The sequence below is a fragment of the Prosopis cineraria genome, unplaced genomic scaffold (genome assembly GCF_029017545.1).
Source record: "Prosopis cineraria cultivar Desert tree isolate PC_DT_omini unplaced genomic scaffold, ASM2901754v1 PC13, whole genome shotgun sequence".
NCBI lineage: Eukaryota > Viridiplantae > Streptophyta > Magnoliopsida > Fabales > Fabaceae > Prosopis > Prosopis cineraria.
The window spans coordinates 25,893,048-25,916,022 of record NW_026555344.1 but is presented as its reverse complement, the minus strand read 5'-3'; positions in this window follow the sequence as shown (position 1 = coordinate 25,916,022).

Here is a 22,975-nt window from a genome sequence, read left to right as displayed (position 1 = left end):
TGCCTTTGAAGATCAAGCTCTCTCCCCCATCCCTTCTAGACTCCTACAAATGGCAGATTAGGATTATTTTCACTGTTCACATAGGAAGCATCAAATACAATCTCTATAAAATGGAAGAAACAACAACATAATGTAACATTCAAAACTTAAATGCAGGGGAAATAGAGATTATAGCATCAAAGTAAAAGAAAAGGTCGGTACTTTCTTCTCAGTTTGAGTTCATCAAAGAACTAAAGTCAATGCAAATAAACTTATTCCGAGCAGCCAAATTTTGTTTCTTTTTTTAACTTCTTTCCTTTATCTACCACTTAGAGGGCTAAGTTACGTATGCTCGTAATCAGTTCTCATTTTTCATTTTTCAATGAAATCCTCAGGGAAATACAAACATTGTCTGCCCGAACACAAGTCATTTAGGCAAAATCGACATAAGCATGGAAACAACAAAAAATTGATCAAAAAAACAAAAATGAAAGAGCAATCAACATTGACATAAGTCCCATTGCAGAGAGATCAAACATGTAATCATGTAATTGAGTAAAATATTATTAAAGGGTAAACTAAACATGGCATTGGTACAGCTAAAGCTGGATAAATGACCTTGAACACCTTAGTAGAAGTAGAAGGGAAGGACGCGAACTTTTAGACTGCATCACAAATTTATGATCCTCATAACTAACTTGAAGGAATTGAACATCTGGATTCATCCCCACCGGTTGACATATCTACCCAACACAATGAAAAATACGGAGTGATCAACAGGATTGCCATGAATGGTTAAAGATGACATTTTTTGTTTAATAATGTCCCTTATATAAATTAAGACCATGAATGAGCCTATAAGTCTATCCTCCTATACATCCTTCTAATTTGTATTGCTACTTTATTAGTAAAACAAAAACTATATTGGGGCGAGTCAGGGAGTTCAGTTTTCATGCATGCTATTAATGCCTTTCTTGACAACCTGTACTTCCTTCTCATATGCTTTCTTGTCTGAAAGATCTATTGTAATCATCCCAAGCCTCTTTTGATGTAGGGCGCTAGAGACTACAAATATGAAGATAAGTGGACCCCATGCACTGACAGGATTTAGTGGAGTAATGAGAGGCCACAACTATAGGCAATCTAGAAACAAAAAGGCGTTGTGAAAATCAACCTATGTGTGATGGTGCTTGACCTTACATAACCAAGAAAGAAATGGAGAGGCTAAAAAAGTTGTCAAGATGGAAACAGAGCAGCGATGTACTCAATCATAAAGAAAGAATAAAAATAAAGAAATGGAGAGAGAGGGAAAAAAGCTGTTAATATAAAACAAAACCCCACACATACTGAATATCTTGTGTGTCTGGCAACATAACCAAGAAATCGGATGGGGAATTAAAAAATAAATATATTCCTATTCTCCCTTACCGAGTTGATTTGGCCAAGATCAACCCTACGACATAGCATTTTCGCTTTGCGTTTGGCAGCTATTCTTTCGTTATGAAGCCGTTTTCCTTTTCACTTGCATGAAACATGTCTCAACAATGTATAGCAAATAAAAAATAAAAAATCCTTAATGCGATCAACCTTTTTTTTTTTTACAAAATTTTTTTCTTTGCAAACAAACTCAGTTTAAAACCATAAAAGTATATTTTCTTTCTTTTTAAACTTTTCAATACCATAAGCATACTAAATGTTCATGTGTACAAATGACTACTTGTCTAGACAGAAAGCTCATAGATGATGACAACACATGTTGCCAATCCCCCCATAATATGCTACAGCAATCCCAAATCCCAAAATGAGAAACTCAACATCATGTGGGTTATAATTTTTATGTAGTAACTTACTAATTAAATCATCACTTTAATTGGAAAATATAATATTTTAGATATTTAAAAGGTAATAATGCAAATTCCATGAACTTGACAACTCACCTGAATTACAAATCTAGAAGCTAGATTAAGCAAAAAAAAAGCATCAGGTGTTTGAAATTGATGGTCGTTGTTGATATTACTTTGAAATTTTTTGGAGGTGATACTCTTTTGAACCTGTGAAAAACCATGAATGAGGAAACCGTGCAACATGCTTCTTTCCAAAAGAATTAGTGCAATCTACTTTGTAGCTCACGACAAATTACTATTGACCAAAAAAGGAAAAAAGAGCTTCTTTACAAAAACCATCCAAAAGAAACATCTTCAGCGTACTTAAGTTTCTTTTCCAATTCAGATCCTGTTCCAAGACCAATAATTTCAACAGATATGAGAGCTATTTTTGTTGGTTCTGACCTGTACAGTCTCTAACAAAGTTTAAGTGCATATATAAAGTTTCAATTATACATCGCAGCTCAAACATAGATTGATGACCAAAGAACTATGATTATACATGAACAAAATTATGAAACAAGTGCCACATGCTATTGCAAAAACAATTTAAGCTTTGATTCCATAGAATGTACTTTAGATGAAGCACGAACAATGGCAACATCATCCTGATTTATTCATCAAATTTACATGCTCTTTATATTTAGTCATTTTGTAATCTCTGTCTTCTTCACGCAGCCCAACATAGAGGCTGGTATTGTTCACAGAGCCAAATGGCTCTATGAACAGTAAAATATGAGAAGAGCCATATTTTTGGAGTGGCTTGCCTAGATTAGATTTATTAGTTAGATTGATTCCATAATTTGGGTGATAAAGACAAAGGATTTTGAAGTTTGCCTTAATTTATTAACAATTTGAAGCCCTCCTTAGATTTATATTCACAATTCAAATGATGCTAACCCTGCCAACGATTTTGCCTCTTTGGCTAAAATACTGAGAAGTAAAAGAGATAGGAGCGTTCAGAATGCTATTGCAAACTTGATGTTGTGCAAAGAATGAATTAAAGGAGCATTGCAAGTAATAAAAGCAGACCAACAAGGGTTTTAATGTAAGATGGGATCCTTCAAACAAATTAGATTAGACTCTAAATAATCCAAATGTTGATTGATTGGAACCAAAGAGGATGCTTCAAAAGGATATTTTCACCATTTCAATCTTCCATTTAAATTTGGAAACAATTAAATCGACAGATGATGAAAAAAGAATACCCTTCCCAAACCAATATGTTAACTATGGAGAGGACATTGAGATTATATATTTATTTTCAAAGTTCTTCCTACAAAAATGTGAGAATTATGGAGTCGTTTGGGTTTGGCAATGAGAGATTTATTAATTAGAGCTGCTGGTCTAATTCCTAATCCTCCTTAATCAATAAGAGTGAAAATAAAACTTTTGCTTTAAGATGCATCTCTTACTGTCCTACAATTCACCCAAGAAAAAGTCATTAAAGGAAGAATCTATGGCATTCTCTTCACTCTTAAGAAATCTATGAAAATGCATTATCATTTCATTATTAACATTGTTATGTTAGTGTTAAGTGACATCAGCCTTGTTATTTTAAGGAAGAATGAGTAATTTCAAAAAGATCAAATTAATCACGGTAGGTTTTCAAACAATTTTTTTTTTTTTTACAAAATAGTAAGTTGCAAATATCAATATACATAGCTACAAATAGTTGTTAAAAATTCAAGAGTTTAGTCATAAATAAGACATTTAAGTCCTAAATGTATTGATATTTGTAATTTATTTTTCAAAAAAAAATTTGTTAGGAATTTAATTGTCATTAATTTATTTTTTAGGACTTAAATGCTATTCTTCCTATTGTTGAGTTATATTGAGGAACTCAAAGATTCATTGTTTGAAACTACATGAACCCATCTAGAGATAAAAAATCGTGCCAATTTTGGGTTGGTCTAAATATAAAAAATGACCCTAATATGTTTAATTTTATCTAATAATTTAAGCTAATGAGTATTTTTATAAACAAAATTAGGACTTGAGTGCAGTTTTTCCCATAGTTTGTGTACATTTAGATACTCAAAGATTGACTTTTTGAAACTATATGAATCCATTTAAAGATAAAAACTTGAGCAAATTTTAGGTTAGTCTAAATATAAAGAATGACCCTAATACATGGGTATTAGGATCCTCAAACCTTAGACATTAAACTATGGATCTCTAAGCATAGTGATATAAGCTCACATACATGGATCTTTGGTCAAATTCTTTCTAATACACAAGTCCTTTGAGAGACAAGTGCAGAGCATACTTGAATCTTAGTATGATAGATATAGGATATTAAAAATCAAGCTTTCATGAGAGAGAAAGACTTTAGAGAGATATAATTGAGAAACACACAAGTTTTATTCCAAAATGAGTTCTACCTTACAAGCAATTGAAACCTCCTTATATAAAATAGTGTGGAGGATCAGGATAGGCAATGTATGATTACAACTAGACAAGCTTCTATCACATGCCTGATTACTTTAGATAAAGTAAAAGTAAAAGCAAGAAGTCATAGCTAAAAGTAAACTTGTTTTGTCTAAAAGTCAAAAATGGCTTTTGACAAGTGACTACAACACAAATATTCAAAAGTGAATATGACTAAAAGTTTTAGTCATATTCCTTCTATGATAAGTAGAAGCTTTTATGGATACTTTCCTGATCATACGACAAGTTGAGCCAACTATTTTCCTCCTTTCAATGCCTTCTAACTGTAGGGTTGTTGAGTTGTATCAGTTCTTTTAACTAGTCATTATTAAAGTCTTAATCCATATCTGTAGTGGATCTTGGTGTTGGTGTACCTTTTAGTTCTTGAAATAGCTGATAAACCTGGGTCTTTATCTAGTATAGGTCTTAACTTTTTAGTGGAAATGATGGAGGTATAGATGTTGATGCCCTGTTATAGGATTCTATCTAGTTGGAGTATCTTGTTTGTATAGTAAGGTTTATAAGCCATTTAGGGAATTCATATGGGACAAAATAGAGATGGACTACTTGGCAGAATAAGTTGATGAGGTATTAGACCAAGAGATGTGCATTTGAGATGAGGATCTGGAACTGGATAATTATTCATTTCATATAAAAATTCTTTAAATTCAATTAAAGTGGAATTTTCATGCATTATCCAGTTAGTGGCGGTCTTCTATAAGCATGCTTGGTTGGCCACATAAAGCTTTCTTTTACTGTCAAGGTGATAAGGATGATGAAACACAAAAAAAAAAAGAGGTAGGCCTTTTGCTCTTATAAGGGATCTTCCATAACAACTCCTTTTGAACTACTTGAGAGAGTTCTTTATGCCATTTAAGAATGGGAGAGAACCATTTAAGGAGTCTCCATAGAGTTGAACCTTCATGAGTTGAGTCATACATATAATAATACATCTCTAAGGGAGGAAACAACTATAACATAGATATAAAGAGAAGATAAAGATCAAATATACCACATGAGTTCATCTGGAATATGGTCTCTAATAAAAAGAACAACAAGTTAGGGAGTTTGAATATCAAAATATTCAAGTTGAAGTTAGGTCTTTTGGAGGAGGATGTAGAGCCAGTAAAACAAACTTCTTTTGTCTAGCTTTTGGATTTCTGGGATAGTGGTTAGACTATGACCTAGTGGAAAAACTAAGTTATTGGGCATGATGTTTAGGATATAGAGGTGGCTTTTTTTTAGAATGGTGATAAGATTGATTTTCTTTTAAGGTCTGGTAAAGTAGTTTGTAATGATATTGTGATTTCCTTTGATGTGTCAGACTGTGAATTTATAGCAAGCAAACTAGTCTTTCCATCAAAGGAGGTAGGCTTCAGGGAGGACTTTTTTATTTTGGTCTAGAACTTTTGGGAATGATGTATTGTCCATTTCTACCACAAAGTGATAAGGGATGAAATGAAAGCTAAATTTTTCAATACCATGTTTCATAGCTAGGACTTATTTATATGTTATATAATAATGCTTTTCAAATTTTTTGAATTCTCCACTGGCATGACTACAATAATGTCTTTTCCCATCTACTTTTTAAGAAGTAAAGCTCCCCAAAAGACATCACTACCATCAGTCTACAAGATGCGCTGTCCTTTGTCAGGAATTCTAAGTGGTGGAGGATGCTGCTGAATTTACTTTAGGTATTGGATAGCTTTTGTCTGACTAGGACCCCAAGGAGGTGGATTTTTTCTCAGGAGTCTGGATAGCTAGCTGGTGTGATAAGATACCTGAGGGATAAAATATCTAATATAATTAACTATACCCAAAAACTGTTTTACTGGAGTTTTGGATAACTTTTCATTAGGGAAATTCAATAATTCCTTAGTGATGTGTGAATTGGGCAAGTACTATCTATCTTGTATTAGTATACTTAAAAATTCTATCTAGATTGTGCTAATTTATCCTTTTTGGGCTAAAAGCATAATCCCATACTATTGAATGATCTTGTAAAATTGATCTAAAAGATCCTTATGCTCTTGTTTAGTTTTTGAGAATAACAAGATATCATTAATAGAAATGAGACCACTGTGGATGATGGGTTCAAAAATTCTAATCATGGCCTTTTGAAATAGTGAAGGGGCAGTCTTGAGTCCAAAGGGCATGACTGTCTATTAATATTGGGCATTTGCAATATAGAAGGCCATCTTATATTTGTCTGCAGGATCTATTCCAAGCTACTAGAATTTTGCTATGAGATCAAACTTTGAAAATATTTTGGCTAGTTTTAAATGTACTATTTGAGTATTGATATTAGGCAAAGTAAACTTATTATCTTAAAGAAAAACATTAAGAGGCTTATAATCAATCATGAACCTCTTTTTTCCATTTTTCTTTTCACATCTTTTTCTGCATAAAAGGCTTGACAAGCCCAATCTGATTTTATGGGCTCAATAAGACCTTGTTTGAGCAGAGATGCATACTCTTATCTAGCTAAAGCAAGATCTTTAGGATTCATTATAGGATTGGATGGTTTTTTTAGGTCGACATCTTCATTTTTCTTGAAAGGGAGCTTAATAAGAAAAACACATTTTTCTCTATAGAGGAGATGGATGCTGAAATTGATCATGACTTTCACAGCAAAATTTAAGAAGTTGATCCTTGATGTGTTCATATCCTGAAGGAGCCTATTAAATTTCTATAATACTTAGGATATTAATGTATTTGAAAAAAATGCTTGAACTGAATACCCCTTAGGACTATCTGTAGGTCTTTAGTTTCTCGATACACATCAAACCTAACAAGTATGTCTTTGGTAGGGAGATGGCTTCCAAGAACTTTCATCCAGTATGTGCATTCGAGAAAAAATCTTATACTAATCTTTCTTTTAGTAATAAGACCTATATTGAAGAGTTTATCATCATCTGTAATGAAACACTCATTATGAGAAACCCATTCTTCTCAAGGAAAAACACAGGTTTTCATGACAGTTCTGCACAAGCTAATATCCATGACGGTAATAACAGAGACAAGAACATCATACTTGGAGGGTAGTATCTAGATTTTTACATTAGATTACAGTAATTATGGTGGATAAGGTGGCTGGTTGAGATTTGTAAAGCCTACGGGTGTTGGGTTTAAAGGAGATGGATTAAGGATTTGAGTTGGGCTACGCTTTATAGCATAAAGAGGTGGGTATTGATAAGGATGCTGTTCATCATTTAAGTTGTCATCAGAGATTGGTAAAATGTAATGAGTATCTTCATCCTTTTCTGATTGTTCTTCATAAACAGATTCATCATCCTGATCATCATCAAGACGAATGATAGTCTTAATAGACTATAATAACTTCATATCTTTCTTGGATTTGTTAGGACACTTTTTTGCAAAATGCCATTTTTATCCATAGATGAAGCATCAGTTTGATTTCTTTAGCTTTGAAGTTCTTTACTTAAAGAATCTGAAAGGACACCATCTTTTTGGTCTGAATGGTTTACACCTGTATTTGTAAAAATGAAACTTTTTTTGCAAGAATAAATATCAATTTCTTTTCATTTAATCTTCAAATAAGGCTTCTTACAGACTGATTGGAGTTTTAGCTTTCCTTGCAACATGAACTTCAAAAAATATTGCTGCTCATAAAGGTTATCCAAAGTGGATAAAGCTAGTTGATAGATTTCTTCGATAGAGATTTTTGACATATCTCCCTTAAGGCATTGATAACTTTATGCAGCTTTGGCTAAAGTTTTTTTGGTAATGAAGCAATGAATGTATGCTTGAGATTAACATCATTAGCACCATTTAGCATATAATGCTTCTCAAACATTTATTGAAAGTACTTTTAAAGATCATTTTTATCAAGTGAACAGCATTTCATTTTAAAGAATTCTTATCTGCTTCTTCTATCGATGATATTGAAATCTCTAAGGAATTCTTCATGAATTGCTCTAAGGAATTGAGAACCATTAAGCTGAGTAGCCCTAATCTTATCATATTCATCAAGATTTTGGAACCATTCTCTCAAATTTTCAATCATTCTTGAAAGAAATTCTGAAAGAACCTTACGCATAGTAACATCAGGTCTAGTAATTTGTATGTCAATCCAAGCACCAAATTCGTGGGGTCTTTCTCTCTATCAATATGCAGGCACATTATCAAATATAAACTAGGGTCTAGATGTGGGTCTAGAATTAGAAACTTGAGGAATTGATTCATACTATACTCCTTCCATAGTTTTGGATTCTTTATTAGGAGGATCTTCTACAACTATTTCTGTCCTAGTTTTACCTTAAGGTTGTTGTTAAGTTTGAGGTTGGACCATCACAATTTTTTATAAATCAACTAGGTGTTGGTTGTAACATCCAAGAGTTTAAATCTAGGAATTTTAAATGTTTAGAAGGGTATGATAGTAAAAGTGAGTGAATTATTGATTAATGATGTTTTTGGGAGACTAATATATCTAATAGATTATTGGACAAGTGTTGTATGTAGGACTCTTTATGCCATATGCCACAGCAGATGCATCAATGCATTGTGGTGAATATGTAAAATTTGAACTTATCAGACTCATGAATCGGACTAAAGAATCAGAAGGAAGAAAGGGTAAATGCAAGAGTAGCGATGAGCAGTGACATGAGGCTCTTAGGGCTTGACTTTGGGAGTAATTTAGAAACATTTAGGAGCTTGATTGTTGTTGGGCAAGTTTTTTGTCCTCTTCCTTCCTCCCATATTCAAATTTTCTAAAGGTTTCGAGTAATATGAGGCTTAGATTTCATTGTTCTTAGGTTATGACCAAATTCGTTGGCTTATTAAGGTCTTGGGGAGTTAAATTAAGCCTCTAAACCTAGATTTATGGATTATATAATGATTTGAAATTTTTAACTAGGGTTTGGATGAACCTTAAGTAGAAATTGGGAGACTAAAAGCAATGTGGGCAATGAAATGGTGTTGTTTAAGTGTTAAGGTGTTAAATTTAATTATTAGAATGTGTTAGAAGAATAGATTGGGTTAAATTAAGGTTTTGGGTATAGTAGGTACCCAAAATTGGGTATAGTGGTTTTGATAATTAAAAGCTTAAACTTGTAGATTAACTATTGATCGGGTATTTTTACGCTTGTGGACATGTGTGGAGCTAGGTTTGACTACTATAACCCTTTTTGTGATAAAAGAGTTGAGGTAACTGGATTGTCTAGACTTTCTATTTGTATGTCTGGATGGTTTTGTTATTGCTTTTAAAGCTAACGTTCTTGTTTTGTACTAATATAGTATTAATTTGAATTGCTTATGATTTAGAAACTATGTAAAGTGGAATAAAAATTGTGTTTTGAATATTGTGTATTTGGAAGACTAAACCTTATATTTAAATATAATTATTTGTGAAATTCTATGGTTTTAATAAAAACTTACTTGTTTCGGATATGTGTAGAAATGATTAAATTGTGAAATTATATGTTATGGCTATATGGAATCACTAAGCATATGTTCAGCATGATCATTGTAAGAGGGTAAGAGTTCATCCTAGTGTGTTGTAAGGGACATTGTTTGAAAATTCATATTGTACGTTGGCATCACTGAGGTCCTGATGCTCAATATTATAATGTTTTAAAGTCCCAGTACTATATGAGGTAGATTGGGCATTAACTCTCTTAGTATTCATGGACAGGGAGAATCTATGTTCCATAGTGGATGAAGGTGCTTTTGACCAAAGCTACCTCCTATTAATGGTGAGCTTAGGCCAATCTAGTCATATGGATATAGTTCTATTAAGTTGTTAGCCTACAGATTCAGTCAGAAGGTATAAGGAGGGTATAAGGTGGTGTGTTGATAATGCATATCATACCATAACCATATGCATGGATATATGATTTGTTATGTATTTTAATGCCAATTCACATATGTACTATTTGTTCTCACACACGAGTAGTTTCATTAGACTATTTAGTTACTGAGTCCTCAACTCTTCGTAATAACATCTTACAAGTGAAGACTTCGATAAGGGCAAGGGAAAGGAAGGTACAACCAAGCATCGAAGGGACTAGCCAATACTTGTTTAGTCCTTTTTATTTATCTTGGTTTTGTAATGAACCATGTAACGGACCTAATTTTTTTATCATAAATTTTTCATAAGAGGAAACCCTCCCCCATTTTCCTTTATAAATAAATATTCTTTTCAAAAGTGTACCTGTCCAAACAAAACAACAACGAGATTAACAATCACGACTGGGCTTAGGGTAGATAAAATCCAATAAACAATTTGCAACAAGTCTAGGGTTTGATAATAGTTAATAGATATAATCAATTCTATTAAACACACATTTTTTATACCATTATATGTACATTCTAAAATAAATGGGCTTGGCCTAATAGAAGAACACATTCTAGATCGACATGTTTAAAAGTTGTCTAGCTCAAACAAAAAGATTAAATAGTTCTAATCAAATAACCTATAAGAATTATCTAAAATAAAATTAATATAGGATTCCTAGGTCATGGCAACTATAATTACAAAATAAATAGAAAACTACGTGCCAAATCGAGAGAAACACTACAACAAAAATGAGTGTATATGACGGGCCTTATTGGATGGTTATAATTATGACCGTCTAACAAATTAGAATATTGAATAGTTTAATAAGTAATCGTCTAATATATATCATGGTTTAATAAGTAACCGTCCAATATATAACATATATTGGACAGTTACTTTTAAAACCATTTAATATATGTTTGAATTTATCATTTTTCAGACCATTTTTTTAACTTTATTGGATGATTATTATGAATAATCGTCGAATAAAGATCATGTATATTGGATGGTTGATATTTTATCCATCCAATATGTCCAATTATATTAGCTTTCCCACACATTTTGCATATTCAGTTTCTTTGTTCGGCATCTCTCCCTCCAGACCTCTCGTGTGTGACCATTTGATGTCTTCGAAGCTCTCTCTTGCTCTCCGACACCTCTGTTCTCTTACTCTACCATTGACGACAATGCTTTTCATCTCCCACGCCTCTTGTCTCTCCTCACACCCCCTATTTCATAAATGCTTGCATTTTCTCTTTTCATTTCTTCTGAATCTCTTACTCTCTAAAATAATTTAACTTGGTTTTTGTATTTGATTGTTGTATGGATAACTGATTCTTGATTAGGATTTTAGTTGTTGGATTAGATTAAATTGATTTTGTGTTATTGGTGTCACACGTAAGGCGTTCGATGAAATGCTTCATAGAAAAACATAACCTTTGGCAAGAACCCACATAAAGTTTAAGTTATGGGTCACTTGAAAATGTGTGTTAGACTAATAATATATAATTAGAAGAGAGTTATATTTAGTTTTTACTTTTATCCGAATTTATTGTCTATTTTTATGTATTTTTTGTTTTAATAATATTTAACTAGTTTGAGTGAAAAATTTTCATCATTTGATTCTTTGATGGATGATTGAGTAGGATATAAAGTTTCATGGTGATTGGAATTGTATATGAGTACTTTTAGCTTACTCAAAATTGATACTTATGTGTAATTTGTAGTTTTATATAGCATATGATATTGTTTTTTTTTTTTTTATGATGATGATAATGTGATTGGAATGAGGGCACAATGCTAAGGAAAATTTTATTTTTATGCCATTATTCTATCAAAGTTTTATTTAAAATTAATAGTTTGGCATGTTAAGGGTCCTTTTATTTATTTTTTTAAAATTAAAAGGAAATTTTCTTATACAAGAAAATTTTTTTATTTGTTTTGAATAAGGGTAGAAAATTTCAATGAAATTAGCTTTTATCAATTAATGATATATAATTTTTATAATAGTTGGACCCATACATTAATGTTAATATTGAAATATATATATATATATATATATTACTTATTATTAGAAGTAAAATATGATTTTTTATGATTGTAACCAACATAAAATAATCTCTAATTTTTTTAAAATACTTACAAAATAAATCACTTTTTATAAAATCTCTAAAGTTTTTAAAAATTATTTTTTTAATGTTAAACACATGGGCCCTAATGTTGTTTGGATTTTATATATATATATATATATATTCAAATACAATGCCTAAAAAAATTCTAAAAATAAATGTTATAAATTATTTACAATTTATAAATAAAAGAATTCACTTGTTGGCAAGTTTTCACATAAGATAAAATAATTACAATTAATTTAATATAATTGTAAGTATTATCTTAAATATAATTATCTTAGAGAAGGATCGTGTGTGTGTGTGTGTGTGTGTATGAAAGCATGTGGTTCATGATTGATTGAGTTAGTAATTAATATATTCATTAAACTAACTATTCAAATATGATTGAGTCAATAATATTATTTTCTCAACAATTCTTGTTAGATTGAGAGAGATCATGGACAAGAAATGGATGTCTACAAATAAAGTCATAAAAGAATATGTCGATGGGGTGAAGGAGTTCATTAGATTAGCACTGGAGCATGAGGCAAATCATAATAGCATTGTGTGCCCTTGTGTAAAATGTGGCCTCTTGAAGCAGTTAGTATGAGCGAGTTGGAAGATCATTTAGTGTGCTTTAGAATTGATCATACTTATACATGTTGGTATGAACATGGTGAGTCGAGGAATATGATCGATAGAAGCCATGGATATAGCAATACATACATGTCATATGATTTCGAAACAAGTATAGATGAGGATGATCGTGTTGAAGAGATGACAAATGTTATTGAAAAGAAACTTTAGGATTATCCAAAAATGCTTGAGAGGTTGAGAAATGATGCAAGGACACCTTTATACACCAATTGCATAGAATTCTCAAAATTGACCGCTGTGTTAAGGTTGTTTGACTTGAAAGCAAGAGGTGGGTTGACTGATACAATCTTCATAAAATTTTTTTCACTTATTTATGAAATGCTACTAAAGGATAATGAGCTTCCAACCTAAACATACGATGCAAAACAAGTGTTGCAATCTGTGGGCATGAGTTATGAGAAGATTCATGCTTGCCTCAATGATTGTGCTTTGTTTCGGAATGAATATACATCATTAAATGAGTGTCCTAAATGTAATGCATCTCATTATAAGGATAATAGAAAGAGTTCAGAGAAGGTAGTATGGTACTTTTCCATTGTGCTTAGGTTTAAACACTTATATAGCAGTGTAGTAGATTCAAAAAATTTGACATGGTATGCAAACAAGAGGATTAGAGATGGTGTGCTAAGACATCTTACTGACTCTACACAATGGGAAAAGGTTGATTGAGAGTACCCAAACTTTGTAAAAGATTCTAGAAACCTACACCTCGTACTAGCTATTGATGGAATGAATCCACATGGCATGCAAAGCAGTACCCATAATATATGGCTAGTGATGTCAATCATTTATAATCTACTTCCATGGCTATGCATGAAGAATAAGTATTTGATGATGTTCATGTTAATTTCTAAGCCAAAACAACCAGGAAATAATATAAAGATGTACTTAACTCCTTTAATTGAAGATTTGAAGCTATTGTGAGAGATAGAGGTTGAAGTGTATGATGTGTACAAGAAGGAAACATTTAATTTGAATGTCATGTTATTTGGCACAATCAATGACTTTCCAGTGTACAATAATTTGTCTTGCTATAGTATTAAAGGGAAATTTGGATGCCCTATTTGTGAAGATAGCATACAGTCGATGAGATTAGAACATGGTATGAAAAATATCTATATGGGATGTCATAGATGGTTGCCTCAACAACATTATTATCAAGATTAAGAAAATATTTTGATGATAATATAGAAGAAGGTGGGCCATGTCCATTTTTATCCAGTAATCAACTATTTGGAAAGGTTAAGGATTTGGGTATTGAATTTGGAAGACTTTTTGCAAGGCACATTAGTACAAGTGGGTGAAAGAAAAGATTTATTTTCTTTAATTTTCCATATTAGATGACCTTGGATGTGCTGCATTTTCTTGATATAATGCACATTGAAAAAAATGTGTGTGAAAGTATTATTGGTATGTTACTACAAATTTCAGGAAAAAGCAAAGATGGCATAAAAGTGAGACTAGATATAGTTTCTATAGGTATAAGGGAAGATTTGGCATAGGAGAAGAATGAAAGTCATATGTTTCTTCATCCAGCAGCTCACGCATTGTCGAAAAAAGAAAAAAGGTCATTATATGAGTTTCTTAGTGCAATTAAAGTTCCAAAGGGTTACTCTTCCAATATGAAAATTCTTGTATCAATGAAAGACTTGAAGTTGAAAGGTTTAAAATCTCATGACTGCCATGTCTTGATGGAAAATTTTCTTCTAATAGCCATACGTTTGATTTTACCTAATGGGGTGTGTAATGCGATAACTAAATTGTTTTTCTTTTTCAAGTTTATTTGTAGTAAAGTGATTAACCTTCACAAATTGTCAAGGTTGCAATGCCAAATTATAAGGACATTATGTGAACTTGAAATGTATTTCCCGCTTGTATTTTTTGACATAATAGTTCACCTTGCTATTCACTTAGTTAAGGAGGCAAAAATGTGTGGCCTAGCTTATTTGAGATAGATGTACCCGATTGAATGTAACATGAAGGTACTAAAAGGGTCTGTGAAAGACTGAAGTATATTTGAAGGTTGCGTTGTTGAAAGGTATATTAGTGAAAAGGTCATTGAATTTTGTCAAGAGTACTTGAGAGATGGCAAATATGTTAGGATTCTAATAGATAGGCATACAGGAAGAGAAGATGGGTAAGGAATAAAGGGGGTTAAATTAGTCACCATCTCAAATAAACATTGGGAGCAAGCACACCTGTATGTGTTGCACAACTCTAAAGATGTTGATGAGTATGCAGACAAGCACAAGTCTAACATTAGGAAGGATAATCATGGAAGAACTGAAACTTGGTATGAGAAAGAACATAATAAGTACTTCACAAGTTGGTTAAAAAAGCATATTTTTGACAAGTACAATTCTAATCATAATTCTATTTCTAAAAAAGTGAAATGGTTGGCTAGAGTTTCAAACATACAAGTTGTCTCTTATAATAGCTATTGATAAGTGCATATTTTATAATTAAATGGGTATAGATTTTAGTTTGAATTTGATTATATTTATTAAGATTTCATATCTATTTAATTGATATTTATATACTTTTCCCTCATCACTTAATTATAAGATAAAAAGGAATTTTAACACAAAATTCACTCATATCTTTTTATCTACATCTTTTTATCTTTATATTTTGCAGAGAAAAAGAATAAACCAAATAGAAGGAAAGAAGGAAAAGAGAAATATATATATATATATATATCAAAGTCCCACATCGACAAGGAAAAAAAGAAGGAGCCTTCACTTTAACTATAAATACTCCCTCCATCAAGAGGGAAGGCATCCAATCACTTATCTGAGTACCTCAAGAATTTTCTCTGAGATATTTAGAGCTTGTAGAAGCATTCTAAAGGCTGAAAGCAAGATCATTGAGGAGTTTCACAAATTATAATTATTTCTCTTTTACTCCTTAATTTTCTCTGTGATCAATTTTTATGATTGAGAATTTTCAAATGGTTTTGTTTGATTTTATTATGTGTTTCTAAATTACCCAGTTGGGGTAAAGACGTAGCCCAATTGGGGAACTAGTTTTCTATTTCCTTTATGTTGACTCTTTACATTTATATTTATGAATATTTTTGCTTTTTTCAATTATATTTATTTCTCTTATTTTTCATATTGATTTAATGACTGACCACCATTTAATTAAGTCTATGGGTAATCTTGATGGACTGGGAGGTGAAGAGAGAACTTAGATCTAGAGAAATAAACATAAATAACTAGGCTAGGGATAGTTCTAGAAATTTATGGTGACTTAAACTATAGCTTCACAATTTAATTAGTTGCTTGGGTATCGTGGAAACGGATTCAACACTAATAATTTGGAAGAATATTAGGACACTTTAGGAATAGTTGTCACTATAATTGATCCGAGTCAACTCAAAGGATAGAAACTAGCAATCTATAGGGTGAATCCTAAATCCCAACGCTTCAAGTGATTGTGTTTTTATCATCATCATTTTCTTGATTTATTTTTATTCCTTATATTTTTATCAAAATTATCCATTTTATCTATTTTTCTCAAACTATTAATTATTTAAATTGGTAAAATTGTAACTTCCCTGTGGGTTCAACACCTGGAATACTCTGGGTAATTTATTACTGTGATCTCATACACTTACGAGAGTGATCAAGCTATGTAATCAATGGATACACATTCTACATCAAAGAGCTAGATAATTGGAACACAATGCAGAATAATGGTGTAACTCTTATAGTAGAAGTGATGTATATTTTCAATATGAAAGATAAAAATCCTATATATGCGTCAATGTCATATTTTAGAGTGATTGAAAACATATGGGAACTAGACTACGTTAAGTTTAAAGTTTTAATCTTTAATTGTAATTGGGTTGAATATAAAAGTGGCCTTCAAATTGATATGTTGTCTAGGTTTATATAGGTGAATCTTACAAGGCATGAAAATAAACATGAGCCTTTTCTTTTGGCATTACAAGCTATAAAAGTGTTTTATGTTCCTGTTCTTGTAAAACTAAATAGGTCCATTATTTTATTGTCAAACAAAATAATTGGTGAGATGATTGATTTTATTGAGGATGATCCGTTTGAAGTGCTTATACTTGAAAGCAATCTCATCGAAGATGGTGCCAAGTATATAAGACATGATCATAATGAAGGTATCTGAATTTCAAAAGGGGGCAAAAGAATGAAAGAGAAGATTAAGAAACTAAATCGAGCTATCAAAGTAGAAAAAGTTCAAAAGAAGATGACGAAAAGAAAAAGATCGATTTAATCTTGTGGTGATCAATTTTCTTAATTACTATTTATGTTTTATCTTTTAACTATTTCATTACAGGTAAATGGCTCCTAAAATACCAACCAAGAGACCTAGTGACCTTACTCCAACCAATAACCTATTCGATAATCCTCCCAGTGCCACCAATTCATCCATTGACTTATCGACTGACCCACTTCTTGACCTACCGACAGGTGATCATCCTTCTACATCCACCAGTCAGCTTATAGCTAAAAATGCTCAAGAAAATGTGGCTACATCAATTAGAAAAGGCTTGGTATTGATAGGTGAGGTTAATCAAAGACGGTTGGCTGGACAGAAATATTCTCTTTAGTGGAATTTGAAGGGTCAACCAATTAGGACCAACAAGCATAAATTCTCCAGCCATATCAGGGCTGTGCCTAAAGGGCATTTAGGATTATCAATTAATAGTTGGCATGATGTAGATTTAGGCTTCATGGATTTCATATGGGAATAAGTTGAGGTAATATATATGTATTTATAATATTAATTAGTTTATTATATTATCATGTTAATTTTTTTAACTTATATCTTAAATCTGTTGATTAAGTAGTCAGCATTTGAGATTGATGTTAGTCGAAGGCATTTTGTCATGGAAGTAGCATGTAAGGCACACTAAGCCTTTCGATATTTTGTAGGATCAAAATACATAACTCTTGCTGGTAGCCATATTGGTCTAACAGTCCTTGAGTTGATAAGACCTATTATCAAACAAAAGCATTGGGATGCTTTTGTTGCCAAGTGCCTTAACAAATTATTCTTGATAAGGATCATGATATTTTGTGTAATTAGTTTATATAAATTGATTACTAGACTCATGGTACTTTTTTTTATAGGAACTAAGCCAAAAGAATAAAGAGTTGAGGGCACAAAAATCTTTTTCCCTTCTAAAAGGGCACTTAGAGTATTCAAGGATCGAGCAACAAGTGGTATGTTTTGAATTTATTAATTGATATGCAATATGTGATGTCACTAATATATTTTAATGCATAGATTGATGAACAGGGCACACCAGAGAGCTCTATATTGTAGGCTAGACTCTTTATGCTAGGCCAAACCGATAAAGATGGCAACTATATAGGTAAACATGTTCAAGAACTTATTGAAAAAGCTGTAAGTACTATCATTCTTAACTTTAGATAACATGTTAATAATTGCTATTTTAATAACTTGTGATTTCTAATTTATGATGAATAGAGTATCAACTCAGAAGAAGTTTTTAAAAGCGAGTTTCCTCAGGATGAAGATGTCTTAGAAAAGGTATTAGGGAATCGTGATCATTTGGGTCATGTTAAGGATGTTGGCATAAGGGTCTCAAGGAAACAAATAATAGGCAAAAAGAAGACTTCAAAAGATGTGCCTTCTTCAGCTGAGATTAATGCTCTAAAACAACAAGTAGAAGTGTATTAAAAAATGATTGAGGTATTGTGTAAAATCTCACTCTACTAAATACAATTAACCAATAAAACTCATGATAATCAAAAGATTAACACAAAAGGTGATTACCAAGTTATAGTTAAAATTCAAGGGATCCCAAGTTTTCATAATTAAAATGAGTTTAAAACAATCATAAACTCTTATATCAAAGTAAAAATAAGTTACAGAAGCATGGGATACTTTAGAGGAGTGAACAAGAATGAAAATGATTGAAAAACAACTCCTTTGCTGTGAAACAAGGCAATGCGCTGCGACTCGTGCACACTGTGTCATGGCTTGTTGCTCTTTGAGCCACGGGCTATAGCTCAAGCTCCATATGTTGCGATATGTTGCATGCAAATAATAGTAGATGACAACAGAATTGAGAAACTTCTGGTGCGTCTTGATTTTCCTTCCACATCTGAATGATGTGATCTAGGTGTCTACGAAAAGCTCTTTACATAAGCTAGCTAATGGAATGAGTTTCGCTTTCAAAATATGTCAAACCAGAAAGTTGGACATTCAAACACATTTTGACCACTTTTCAGAACTTTCACACAAAAAAGGTGTCTAAAACCCACAATAAGTGCTAAAAACCTTTCTTAATACCTGGACTATGTCCATTAGACCTAAAACTATTAGTATAACACGTCACACACACTTAAACACTAGTATAGCATAAAATCACTCCTCAACCCCATCTTATCAAAAATAGAAGGGGGAGGCATTTACTATTGCATTGTATTAAAAATTATTGTAACATGTTTAAAACATCATTTGTACACTTGTATTAGTATTTTAGCCCTATCCATACGTATATCCTTCCATACACAAATACTTAGGGCCCAAAATATAATTCAGACATTTATAATAACAAAATAGTGCAAGTGCAATTATATGCAACCTAGAATTGACAACCATATGAATGTACCAATTAATAAATCTAAACTAGAGGCATATAATAGAAATGTACTAATTCCTAGCCTTTTGAGCCTTCTTCCTCTCTACACTAGAGCTAGAGCCTAAAAAATGTTAAATGAAAGAGGTGAGTCTAGCCACTTAGTAACTAAGGTAAAACCTACCCTATACAGTTATATATCAATTCTAAATCGAACAAATACATATGAAACCAAGTACTTAAAACATGTTCTAACACATAACATAACTTATTAATCTAGTTAACATGTTTTCACCTCACATATGCAAGGTAAAGAATCATAAGACACTCAAACATGTGATCATGACCTATTTCAACACACGACTTGCCACAACTCTAACACATGTGACACGTTATATACTTATATAGGAATGATCAACCAACCTTATACCCTCCTTATTTCCTCATATTGAAACTATAGGCTATAACACTGAATAAGGCTCTATTTATGCGATTGAACTACCCAAGTTTACCAATCGTAAGGCGTGACCTGGCTAAAGATCGCATGAATCACTCTTAGACCACGGTTTCCCCCACTCTCGAATCTCTGAGGTGTCTCATACCCTAGGCTCTTCTCCTTGTTGAACTAGTAAAGAAAGCTAGGTTCTAGTCTCTCGACAAACTATAAGAAAGTTCCTCAATAAATTATAGGATAAGGTTATACCCTCATGCACCGGAGGGCAACCTAAATACCATATGGATTTTTTTTACACCCAATATCTAAGTAAACTCTCACCCACTGATCATGCCATAAATAATACTCACTCATTTTCACATTTTCATTTATTCATTATCACAATAATCACATTGGGCATATGGCCGTGCATTACCTAAGTGAGCATCAAGTTTGATTTCCCTTTTTTATCACATAACGCTTCCTTTTCAATCTTAATTACTCATCTTTATCAAGTCCATTTTCAACTACTCATTTAAAACACATTATAAACATGCAATTCATCTTGAATATCATTTTTACAACTTAAAACTTATTTCACAAACTCTTTAGCATGTTTAATGCATATCAAAGTGCTTAGATAAATTCAAGGTTTCATTGCATAATGCACTCATTTACAAGTCATAGTTTTCATATTAACACATAATTAACACCACAATACAATTAACACATAACTACCCAAAGTAGGGTTTCCTTAATTACCTCAAACCTTTAAAAGGTCAAAGGTTTACCCCTCAATATAATAGCTTCCAAGCTTGAATTTCCCAAGCTAAATAATTGTCTAAGAACTTAATCTACAATTTACCAAGTTAATCTCCATTAATATTGCCAAACTCAATCATTCAACTCTCATTTTTCTACTTTTAAATTGCCTAATGCCCACTTTACATGAGTTTGAGCCTATCCATTAGGTTTATTAATTATATTTAGTCCCTAATAACATTAGTGAGCTATTAAACTCTCATTAATGACATCACACTTGTCCAACAACCCATATTAATATAAATTTTTGGATATTTATGGTGCCCAACAATTCAAGATACCAAAATTCATTATACTTAGGTTTAGATACTCTAATCTACTCCCATTGACTCCATTTGAGTCAATATATTCAGACCCTTAGCTTATATGAACTAAAAATCATCTTCTACTATCAAACCCTAATCATAAACTCATAAATGTGAAAGAGATGGAGAGATTAATGAGTGTGATACTTACCTTAGGTATTTGTAGCTTCCAAAATACTCCTAATATCATTTAAGAGTGAACCCTAGCAGAGCTTGATTCATCCTCTTCATTTTTACCTTTTTATTCTCTATTTTTATATCTCAGATTACGACTAATATGTTGCAAAAGATGACTATGCACTGTGGCGGACACTCAGTGTGTTAAGGTGCATGGCACAGAAAAGTCCCCCTTCTGCATCTGAAGTGTCTGTACATTGTGATAGATGCACTCCATACTGCAGCACATGGCACAACAATACTAACCCTTCATTTTCTTCTCTTTTTGATGCCCAGGTAGCCCGACCTAATACCAGACCCATAATTAGGGGTAAAATGCAATCAAATATGATTATTAGACCTCCTTGGCCACACACCACTATAATTTACTTAATTTTCCTACTTAAGCTTAATAAATCAAGAAACTAAAAACTAGGATGTTACAACTCTCCCTTCCTTTAAGAATTTTGTTTCTAAAATTCACTTAATCTAACTAAGCTAGTAAATCATACTTCATAGAAACAAGCGAGGTTATTGTTGCTTCATCTTCTCCTCGATTTCTTATGTAACATCACCAAGAGTCATCCCTTTCCATTTGACTTTCACAAGCTAAATTGTCTTGTTCCTCAACCATTTCTCCTTAACATTTGCAATTTTCTCTAGCTCTACTTGGTACGTCAGATTCTCACGTAACTCCACATCTTTAGGCTCAATCATATGTGAAGGGTCAAGTTGGTATTTCTTTAATTGAGACACATGGAATACATCATGCATATCCAACAAGCAAGGAGGTAAGGCAATCCAATATGCTAAAAGCCTAATTCTCTCAAGAATTTCAAATGGCCCAATAAACCTAGAGTCAACTTCTTAACATGAATAGATCTCTCAATTTCATTCATAGGTGTAACCTTTAAAAACACATGGTCACACACCATAAACTCTAACGGTCTCCTCTTCTTATCGGCGTAGCTCTTTTATTGAGTCAGAGCAGTCAATAACTTTTGACAAATAATCTCAATCTTCTTAGTAGTTTGATCTACTAAATTAGGACCCATTGTGCTTTCACTTAACTCGGTCCAACATAAAGGCAATTTGTACTTCCTGCCATACAAGGCCTCATATGGAGCCATATGAAAACTTTTATTATAACAGAATTCTACCAAAGGTAGGTACTTATCCCAGCTATCACTCCACTCGATGGCATAGGCACGTAGCATATCCTCTAGAGTCTAGATGGTCTTCTCAGTTTAGCCATTAGTCTGAGGGTGATAGGCCCTAATTTTGTAACCATAGCCTCATACAGTGCTTTCCAAAAGTTTGATGTAAACCTCAGATCATGATCTAATACAATCTCCTTTGACACCTTATGTAATCTCACAATCTCTTGAATATAGTGTAACATCTTGAATTTTTAATCCTGTATTAATGACTAATTAAGAATGGATTTGTGATTTAAGGTGGGAATAGGATTCTAAGTAGTGAAGTATTATTTTGACTCATTGAGATGTTATATGAATAGATATGTGTAGAAAAGCGGAGTTCCAAAATAGAGCATATGAGCATAGTGAGGATTTCCCTCACTGTGCCACGTGCTGCGACAGGGGATACATATAGCACCGTGTATAGAGCAGAAATTAGATTAATAGGGACGTGTCCAGCTCGAAAAACATAAGGGAGAAATATGGGAGGAGAGGTCTAGTGTAGAGAAGAGTAAAGACTGTGTTAGGGCAAGCATGGAGCAAGGATGATGTCTCTAACTTGTTACTTATTGAGTATGTCATGTACTGCCTTAACCTATAAATCTACTCTATTT